Raw genomic sequence first — 9,127 nt, forward strand, 5'->3', positions numbered from 1 at the left:
TGTGGACTATATTCATTGTTCTTCCCTTGTGTTTGGAATTGTTATTCAATTATCAATCTCTCTTATGTAATCGATATTTCAAAGTTCCACCAAACCTAAAATAATTCTGTTTGCAGAAGTATCAAACTCTTTCTGTTAGACCATTGAACCTTTACCAACAACTACATCATCATTTTATTTCTTATGAAGTGCCTTTTACCACGAACCAACTCGTCTCAAATCAATGAAACACTATATTTACTCCTTATACAGAGACAATATAAAATTGATATGAGAAAAATGTAAATTAATTTAAGAAATAATAATAATTTTTTTTTATTTTTATTAGTACTTCATCATTCTAAGTAGTAAAAAGATGGATATAAGCATTTACTGGGAACAAATTATAGTAGTAATCTCCTATTGTCAGCATCCAGTCCCATGAAATAAGGGATCCCATTCCAAGAGACCAACATTGCCTTGTATTTTCCCTGATACAAAAAATTCCTGTAAGAATTTTAATATCTCAAAAATGATTAAAACAAAAGAAAAATAAAGGGAAATTGCAGTTGCAGTCCCTAGCCTTTCACTTTTTTGTAGACTTTACCCTAACCTTCACTTTGTGCCTCCCACAATCCCAAACCTTCCAATAATATACACCAGGGGTCCAAATGGATGGTAGTTGACCAACAAAATTGAATTTTGACCAATTTATAAGGGTAAACGAGTATCTTTGCTATTTAACCTTATAAAACAATTAAAATAAATGACTAAAAAAAAAAAAAAACTATTTATCTCCTTCTTTTCCCCACCCCACCGCACGGCCCCCAACTGTCACCCAAATCCACTGCCCAAATCCACCTCATCTTGTTATAGTTTAGCCATTTTTAAGGTTTAAGTACGATTTAGAATTTTGCAAATAGGAACAGCAAAAAGAAAATGGCCTGTGGTTTTAGCTCAGTCGACTTGCCTCAAGGTTTTCGATTTCATCCTACAGACGAAGAGCTTATAACTCATTATCTATCTCCAAAAGTACTTAATAGCAACATCTGTACCACAATCATTGGAGAAATGAATTTGAGTAAGATTGAACCCCCTTGGGATTTGCCATCTAAGTTTTAATTTTAAACATAACGAGAGTGTTCTTGATCCTTTGATTTTCCTTTGTTTTAATGCCGAATCTTTGGAATTGAAGGGAAGGCGAAAATGGGTGAAAAACAAAGCCACAAATTCTGGTTATTGGAAGGCAAAAGGCAAAGATAAAGAGATTTTCAAGATGAAAGTCCTAGTCGAGATGAAGAAAACTCTCTTTTGTCTCCTTGCCAGTTCCACCTGTATATGTTCTCTATTCTGTTTCAAACAGTGGTGATTTTTGGCAATGGATTTGGGCGATGGGATGGGGGTGGGGTAGAGTGAAGAAGGAGATGAATAGTATTTTTTACTTTTATTTTGTTTTAGTTATTTATTTTAATTGTTTTACAGGGTTAAATAATGAAGTTATCCTTTTATCCCTTTAAATTGTTCAAAATTGATCAAAGTTAATTTTATTTGTCAACTAACGGTCAAATGGACTGTTTCTATCCATTTGGACCCCTAGTGCATATTATTGAAAGATTTGGGAGGTGGCTCGGACGAAGTGAAGGTTAGAGTAAAGTCTATAAAAAGGAAAAATGTCAGGGGCCGCTACTGTAATTTTCTCGAAAAATAATTACAAGAACCTCAAGCCTGCTTAAACTTAGAACTCCAATTGAATCAAGATTAGTCAGGGCTGCCCATCTTCTATTCATACCGCATAACGTACAAAAGAAAATAAATATAATGAACAGTAAAAATGCCAAATCTCAAAAACAGTAGAAAAAATACCCAAAAATTTACCAATTCTCTAGAAGAAAATGAAAACCTTGGTTGAATAATCAAGAATGGCATGTAATATGAACAAAGAAATGAACCGTTATCAAGATTAAGACATGGACGGACTTTTGATTTTGGAGGGTTTGTAGTAGATGTTGACTGCTGAAGTATAAAAAAGAGATTCAGGTATGGGCTTGATAAAGAGCCATGCGTCTAACGTGGAGAAATGAAGAAGACTGACCGATGAAGAATAAATCAAGTAAATGACATCGTTTCGGGTTCCAAAATTTTAAAAAATTATGACATCAGCATGCTGCGTTGTGAACAATTACAAAAGTTTGCTCTTTTATATATTGTAGTGATTTACTAAAATTTTGATTTTAATCATTGCCAAACAGAGGCTAAGTATGACACGCTCCACCTCGTGTAATGCTACAATTACAATATGCCATTTTTCATAAATCATTTTTAATAGAATTTCGGTATTATCTTCCCTGTAAATAGGACTAACTCACCTGTGATTCGCTACACAAATCTCAAATATAACAAAACACAATAGAGATAAGCCGAAATCTCATCTTTTACCAAGGAAAATAACATGAAATGTATGGAAGAAAAATACATAATGATCCCGATAACTATTTACAAGTGATGCAAAATCACATCTAGACATAAACATGCGTTCCAAAATACTGACTACATGATCTATGAAATTAATCATACTAACAAACTCTATATTGTAGCTCTGATCCAAAAATCAAGGCTCAACTCTAAAAGATGTGCAGATACTCAACTGCTGCCTGATAAGAAAAATGTGGAAAAATATATGAGTTGATAACTCAATAAGTAGAGAAGTTCAAAGATAATTATACTTTTTTATGTATATATTTTTATCGAAAATTAAGTTCATATTATTTGATAATTCACAAGCTAAAATCACATAATTATAGCCAAAAAGTGAAACATTCACATAAGGTCTTAAAATATCATCTCAAAAGCATGATATAAACATTAGCTCATAATGCATTGAAAAATTATCAAAAAATGTACCCTCTGATTGAAATATGTAATCTGCCCCACAGGCTAAGAACTTTTGCCATGGGCCTTTGGCCCTTCCGTGAATGAAAGCGGGTCTCAAAGACATCTCATAATCAATTTTAGAATACGATCAAGGTCCCTCATTGAACTATATGTACATGGTCGAGACCCTTTCATCACCGGTCAAGACATCTCAGTGTAGTATAGAATACGGCCAAGACCTCTTAATGAACTAGAAGAAATACATAATCATGAGTACTTTTCTGATCGATCTCAATATTACATGTCTCATATTCCAATTCACAAATGTACTATATATAATCTTTGAAATTTCACATGTATTTAAAAGAAACTTTCATGGTAATCACATTATTGAAAAAATAATTCATGTAGTTGCACATAATTTAATATTATACTTAATTTATAAATACTTTGAAAATATTAAAGTATTTTCTACTCACTGGACTATGTACGCCAAAATCAACTCGGTTGATAAGTTGTCTCGATATCCATATTGCCGCTTGAAATATGATATAATTTTTAAATCAACAATTAACTATTTTAAGTAATTTCAATAATTAAATAGGCGATACCCAAACTTAATCATTTCACGTTTAAGTTATCTTTTGAAGTCTCTTTAATCGCTAAAACTAATTTTTCTTTCATTTAACTTAATTTCATAGCTTATTATACTTCCCTTCAATAAAATTCAATGTAATTTAACAACTATAAAATTAAACATGACTTGAGAATAAGTAACTTTTTACTTACTTTTCAAAATTGAGGAATTCAAGTTTAATAGTGTGAAACACTTAATTCCTAACATGTTGATGAAATTTTTCTTTTTTTTTTTCTTTCTCCTTCCTCTTCCTTTTCCCCCCTTTTGCTCTCTCTCTCTCTCTCTCTTTATTTATTTTTATTTTTTTTCCTCTCTGCTTTGGCTTCTCTCGATTTTGGGTGTTTGTCTGTGCAAGAAATGGATTTGGATTGTATCTATACATATATATAAAAGGAAATGGATTGGAATGACTTAGGTGGATATCCAACGCCAGCCAATCCATATTTTTAGTTGTTTTTAGATTTTTTTTTTTGTATGACATCTTTGACATTAAAAAAAAAAAAAAACCAATGTATTACAAAGTACTTGTTCACGGATCCAACAAAATATAACAAACTTGTAGAAATCCGTGTTGAATGGTAAGAAGGTCGTTTTGCCTGTGATTTGGTAGATGTTTGCCTTTATTTTGTGATTTCCAAAGTGGGAATATCATATTCACCTTTTTAAAGTTGAATTAAACTACTTTGCCCGAATTTTTTTGACATAATAGTTGACATCTTTCACATGCGCGAGGGTGCCGCGTGAATAAAAAAGGACCCCCTCCCATTGTGAGTGTCGATCAGCCATCTCAATCAAATTCGGGCAGCATAGCAAGATATTGGCGTACTGAAATTTTCTACTTCTGCTTTGTTGATGCAAAAGCCTACGAAAAAGAGAGTACGAACCTTTGCTCTGGCTTTATTTTGTTTGAAAGTTTCAACCTTTGCTTTGTGTTTATTTTTCGAAAAATTGAAACATATTCACTCTTATTAATCTCTCTCTCTCTCTCTCTGCTCAGCGTTTCACCCAAACCAACAATACTGGATGGATTGCTCGTACAAAATGGAAAAGCTGTCACACCTAATCGAAAGCCCAGATCTCGTTTCCCGTATGCAAAATTTAAAGCTTGATGGAGAAAAAAACGTAAGCTTTCAATGGCTCGGGCCACATTTTTTAGCTTTTCTCAGATATATAGAATGCTCGTGGTCTGAGCACAGGGGAATTGAGGATCTGTTGAAGCATCTGGATAAGTCAGCCTTAGATTGCATCTTATATGGAGAGAACGAAAGTTACAAAGATTTTTTAGAAAATATTATCTCTTTCATGCCACAGACTAGAGACTTCTTCACAAGTCCATACCTGTTGTCAGATAGTGTTGAATACATCCCTCCCTACAGAATCTTCTTCCTTCTTGACACTATCGGTTCATTGCTTAATTGTTGCGGAATGGATTCCAGTCTTCTTGTGCATAATCAAGTCAAAGTTCTTCTGAAGGACCTGAAATTTCTGTACTTTCTTTCTGTTGATATAGTACAATGCAGCAACGGAGGACATGGAGAGTTAGCTGCCGTAATTAATGCAATGGGAGAACAGGCAGATAGTATTTTCGTTGAATTCGAAGCTGTATGTAAAGAAGCGGGACTTTTCTTGCATTCGTTCTTTTTCACCACAGACCTTGTTACCATGACCGAAATGGATCTGGCAATTTCTGTTCTGTTAGAAAGAACTGAGATTGTGAAAGTGAAGATCAAAGATTACTGCACTGTAGTCTATATGAAGATGAATTGTGGAATTGGACGCCGACAAGTTGCAGAAAGTCCCAGTGAAGTATCATCATTCCAAGATAAAAGCATTCCCATGGCAGATGAGTTGATTGTGGGCATAGAGGACATGTCAACACAAGTTACAAGCAAGCTTCTTGGAGGACCGAGCTACCGCCTGGTTATTTCCATTGTTGGAATGGGTGGACTTGGCAAGACCACTTTAGCAAAGAAAATATACAATGATTCCAATGTGCAGTACTACTTTGATAAGCTTTCTTGGTGTGCTGTTTCTCAAACTTACCAGAAGAGAAAGCTGTTGGTTGACATTTTGAGCTCCTTGAGTAACCTTGACAGCCATGAAATTTCAGAAATGGATGATGAAGACTTGGCTGAACATCTTTACAGAACTTTAATCGGTAGAAGATACCTCGTTGTTATAGACGATATATGGGATACCCATGCCTGGGATGATCTGAGAAGGAACTTTCCAGATGACAAAATTAATGGAAGCAGAGTATTGCTCACTAGTCGGTTGAAAAATGTAGCATTAGAAATTTCACATGTTGTCATGGAGCCTCTTCCCCTATCACCAAGTGAAAGTTGGAATTTATTAGAGAAGAATGTGTTCAAGAAAGAACGTTGCCCACAAGAACTGCAAGATATTGGAAAGCAAATTGCAACAAAATGTCAAGGACTTCCTCTCTCAATCATCATGATAGCTGGAGTTCTTTCAAGTATGGAGAAGATTGAAAGTTTGTAGCTAAAAGTTGCAGAAAGTTTAAGTTCTTACATTTCCCAAAAAGCCGATGAATACATTCCCATATTGAAACTCAGTTACATGCACTTACCAAATCACTTGAAGCCATGTTTCCTCTATCTTAGTGCATACAAGGAAGACGAGGAGATTCGACTTCGGAAGCTATTATTACTATGGATAGCTGAAGGATTCATAGAGAAAAGGGAACACAAAAGCTTAGAAGACGTAGCAGAGGAGTATCTAGTGGAACTTATTAACAGGAGCCTGCTGCAAGTTTCCAGAAGAAGATCTGACAATGGAGTAAAAGCTTGTAGTATTCACGATCTAGTACTTGATATGTGCTGGAAAATCGCTGAAGAAGAGAAATTTCTGTTTCGACAGTAAGTTAACCCTCTCTCTTTCTAATCCTATATCATTTTAATTTTCTTTTCCAATTTAGCCCACTAATTTGCGGTAGCATGTCCATGATGTTGCTGATGCTGATGGTGGTGCTGATGCTGGTTGATGCGTTTGTAAACTGATGATGATCCTCCATGTTCTTACTTTGCTAATTCTTTAGTCAATTCTTGGTATATAAGCATTTTCATCGATTCTTTATGCATTGGTCTCATCAACTCTCCGAGGACTCATCCACTCTTTACAATTCGGAAAATATTAAGATCTTTGATAGACTGTTTGAAGAGAAAACCAGTATTAGTATTATGCCTGACTTGAGGTACTTGAATATTGACTCATTAGAGTTATCAATAAACAGTCACCAGAACCTAGAATTTGTGTGTGTAAATTTTCTAGATTCTATACCAACATACCTTCTCAAGATGCCTAAGTTGAGACATTTACAAGTTGGATCGTCACGTTACCCTCTACGTTTCCAGAAGAAGTATTATAGCTCAGATATCTCCATAATAAGTAGCCTACAAACCCTTCGTTATGTTTATATTGACGACTCAAAAATTGAAGAAATCTTGAGAAGTTTACCAAATCTACGTAAGCTTAAATGTACATCTCCACACAATATTTGTCCAAATCTCAGCTCTCTTACTCATCTTGAATCACTCACAATGGCTCTTAAAAGAGGATTCGAAGGTGATTACTCGGTGATTAACTTCCCCTCGAATATAAAAAAGCTGACTCTTTCGAAATTGGCTTTGCCTTCAAAAAAGACGTCCTTAATTGGGACATTACCAAACCTGGAGATTCTGAAATTAGATGAAGCCTTTGAAGGACAAATCTGGAACACAAAGGAGGATGAGTTCCAAAAACTCAATTTCCTTCAAGTAAAATGGTCAGATCTTGAACAATGGAATTCATCACATGATCACTTCCCTGTACTTGAAAGATTGCTGTTGTTTGATTGTGAAAAATTGGAGATGATTCCTTCTGAATTTAGCAACATTCCAACACGACAGAAGATTGAGGCATATCGTTGTGGTGAAAATGTTGAAAGTTCAGCTTTGCAAATTCGAGAAGAGCAACTGGAGTATGGTAACCAAGACTTTGAGGTGACAATCAGTAAATGATCGTTACATCAACCTTTTTTCCCCCCCTCCAGAATTTACCTAATTCCTTGACATCCAACACTCACATGGTGAGAAAAATGATACAACTCCCTGCTCCATGTCAATTGTCAGTTGTTCTTATTCATAGTATTTTCTTTGTAATGAAAGTCAAATTTTGACTTCTATGTAAAGTTAAATAATGGTTCTATTGCAAATTGTGCAATATTATGGTTAATATGACAAGTGGTCGGATCTTGATCTCAACCTTGAATATTTTGCCTTGTTATTTTCCTTTTAGGTCTTTCTCTACTACTGTATTTTTCCATAATCAACCATTATATGTGTGAAATGAAATTCATTTGCTTTTAACTAATTTATTTTTTTTGCATAATACCCCATCTAAACTTAGGAAAATATTAAAATCAGCATTACGTGTAATGCGCTCGTTCTAGCATTATTTCAAACGTAAAGTAATTATAACATTACCTTTTTTCAGCAATATCCCAAAACTTAGGGCCTCTGTTTTCGTTCAAGTTTCATAATGATAAATGTTTTATTTATTTATTATTATTATTATTTTGATGATTGTTCTGCACCTTGGTGAGATGCCACACGACAATGTGCGACTCAATCGAACTAGGCCATACAAACTGACTTTCTGATCCAAGTAGATTAGGTATAACTCCAAGTAATCTACTTCTAGAGCCTAGTTCAATCCATTGCTTTCCATTCCGAGTGATTACAAAAAAGCTACTTGGATTGTGAGTTTCTAGCCATTGCTTGACATTTATTTGCCTCAAATTTAGATTGTCTTACTAACGGAAGAGAACATAAGAATTATTTTGTCGAATTCTTCAAATTGAGTTGTCTTGCATTTTTAATAATTCTCAATTACCCACCATTTGTTGCACATCGGGATAAAAAAAAAAAAGGAAAGAAGAGAAGTCGACTCTTCAGGTATTCTGAATTATCTAAGTCAAATATTTCAAAATGTTTGCACAAATAGAAAATCATGTGCAGTTTTCATGGCCTGTAAAATTGACACACATCTTCCAAACGCAAAAGAACGAGGTTACTAGCTTAATTTGAATATACAAGCTTTAAGCTGCCAAATTCACTTTTGCTCTTGGGGCAATGTAAAACCAAAATTTAAGGTACAGATACCTCAATTTGATAGAAGATGCTGCAGTTTCAGGTGAAGCTGTTGAAAATCAAGAACCTTTAACATATGAAGAAGTCATTGATTGTTTTGAATCAAATTAGACTGCAAGTTATGAGAGAAGAAATATATTCTTCAATAAAGAATAAGAATTGGACACATGTGAATAAACTTAAAGAAAGGGTCCCCCCTGCAAATAGAAGGAAAGATATCATAAATCAATGCTAACAAACGGCTAAATGAAAGCAGGAACGCAATCAACGTAGTGAATGGTGGTGGTGGTAGAGAAAGAGGAAGATGAAATGAATTTTTTTTATCGTTTTAATTTTTTAATTATTTATTTGGGACTCATTTGTAATTTTTTGAAATTTTTGGGACCATGGTTGTAATTAATTTTTATTTTCTTCTTTTTGTTTTATTTAAATTGGGGGGGAGAGGGGGGTGCATATTCATCGTTTCATAATTTTTTATTAAGAAAATAGA

This window comes from Olea europaea, chromosome 18 (genome assembly GCF_002742605.1).
Source record: "Olea europaea var. sylvestris chromosome 18, O_europaea_v1, whole genome shotgun sequence".
Lineage (NCBI taxonomy): Eukaryota > Viridiplantae > Streptophyta > Magnoliopsida > Lamiales > Oleaceae > Olea > Olea europaea.